We start from the raw sequence: 2294 nt of genomic DNA, 5'->3' as shown, positions 1-2294 counted from the left end.
CCAACCACTTCTACATGAACATGATCTCTATTGTGACAATCAGTTGTTGTTGGTTTTGATCAACAACACGCCATGTAGAATGTTTACCCAGCCCCACCTGTCCACCTACCTACACACTCATCCACCCACAAACTAGTATTCCCTCCAATATTTATAACCCGGACCATTTTATAAAAAATAAGTAACAATTTTCACTATCATTTTATCGAAAGGTAAAAATTTTCACCATCATAATTTTATCAAAAGTTTTAATATTTTCGCGACCCTGTTGTCAACAACTTTTAACAAATTCTCCAAAGGTTTTGTGGATTTCTACTTATTGTCTGTTTTTGTATTTCAATTATGCTTTGGTCGAGGAAGTTACAACAACAGCTTAGTTTAGTGTCACCATCGGAAGAATGTGATTGCGCTAAAACACTTAAGCCTATTTATAGGTGTGCACGTGTGTGTACGCGTATGTGTGCGTTTGTTTGTATGTGTGTGTGTATGTGTGTGTATGTGTTTGTGTCACAGTAGCTGGTGACGTACTCTTCCAACACAAGGGGTTTTTGTGTTTCATTTCGTTTTAATTTCAACAGATTCTCTGTGCTATAATCTACTTCTATTTTGTATTTTATAGATTTTTAGTTATTGCAGTCATTGTCAAATGATATGAATATTATATTTATGAAAATGCTGCTTCAAGAGTTAATCAAGGTTTCTGGGGGAGGGGGTTATTTTTTTATTTTTTTAAGCACTTTACCTCTTAGCTCAGCGAACAGAACACAGGTGAATACATGTGTTTGCCTTTAAGTACTTTTACGTATGGTGCTGGTTTCACGGTTGTTTTAGGTAACTGATTGACTCAAGAGTCAAGGTGCTTTGGGAAAATAGTGGTTATTATGTTCTGTGCCGAGTCAATGTAAGCTTCTTACTTATGCACACACTCCAGCTACTTTCTGGATTACTCCATCGGAATGATTTGATCGAGCCTTTGTGTTTATAAAATTGTCTTTCTGCTTAATGGATGGCTAAAGTAAGTCATTGTAATGTTTAGTAACTTGAGCAGTTGTTCATTTTGTCTCAAGTCAGTTTGATTATTATTGTCTATGGGTTGTTGTTTTTTTTGCTTAAACTAAGTCCAGGATGCCTGACTACTTAGGCAAATCAAATGTGGTCTTTATCTTGTAATGGAAACTTTTTCAAAGTTGGTAACATTATTTTCAAAATATGTCCCCTTCATTGTTTGGGGTGTACAAGACAAAGTTTGTACATGCACCGGTATTTACATATTATATTCTGTTGTTATGGTCGTTTATAAGTAGTCATTCCGTAGTTAGTGCCATACAAAGCTGGTCATTCATGAATGAAAAAGACAGAAAAGGATGGGTTTAGATCTATGCTAAAGACTTACACTGAGGATTTCTGTCCTCGTCTTCTATGCTTCACTCTGCCTGTCTGTGTATAGTCTTTTTCTTTTTCCTCATATCTGTTCCTCTCTCTCTCTCTCTCTCTCTCTCTCTCTCTCTCTCTCTCTCTCTCTCTTGCCTCCTCCTCATGTCTCTCTCTCTTTTTATTTAATGTTTGAAATATCCATTATGTCTAAAGAACATTTTAAAACTTGTTATGTGCTAGGTACTAAAGTGTTGTACCATTTTTTCTTCTTTCTTTGATGCCTACAAGATGTGATAAACTGAACTATAAGGCTATATACCGGGGTATAATCAAAGGCTCAGTCCCTGTAAATCATTTACCTTGCAACTGTTATTGTCTGAAGTCTTTATCTTCACACCCAGCGCTTTGTCTTTAGGCTTTACAATGACGTCGTCGACGCTTATTTCTCTGTTTATCCTTTCTTTACTCTCAGACCAAAGATTGGGAAGATTCAGTATTACTTTTCTTTCTCATTGTTGCTGACTTGCTTTAGTAGTATTATAATTGTAGTTCTTCTCGTTCTTGTTGTAAAGTAGAGCAGGTGTATGGTGCGTAGGCTCTAGTATGTTGTGTTGTGTTATGTTATGACTAGAGCAAGAATGTTGTCCAGTGGCCTCTGACTTTGAGTTGTGCCGCTGGCACAGATTTATTCTATTATTAAGGATTCTTTACTTACGAACTGCTAATTTTTACATCCCTTTGTTGCCCTCAATAAACATTATACGGATATATACAAATGTCAGTTCTTTTTTTTTCTTGTTACTGTTCTTGTTGTTGGTTGTGGTTGAGGTGGTTGTGCTATTATTGATGTTTGGGTTTTTATTTATTTCCTCTCGCTGTTGTCGTTGATGATGGTGGTGGTTGTTGTGTCGTTATTTTAT

Source organism: Aplysia californica, unplaced genomic scaffold (assembly GCF_000002075.1).
Source record: "Aplysia californica isolate F4 #8 unplaced genomic scaffold, AplCal3.0 scaffold00538, whole genome shotgun sequence".
Lineage (NCBI taxonomy): Eukaryota > Metazoa > Mollusca > Gastropoda > Aplysiida > Aplysiidae > Aplysia > Aplysia californica.
The sequence above is the reverse complement of the archived record's forward strand: the minus strand, read 5'-3'. Positions refer to the sequence as shown.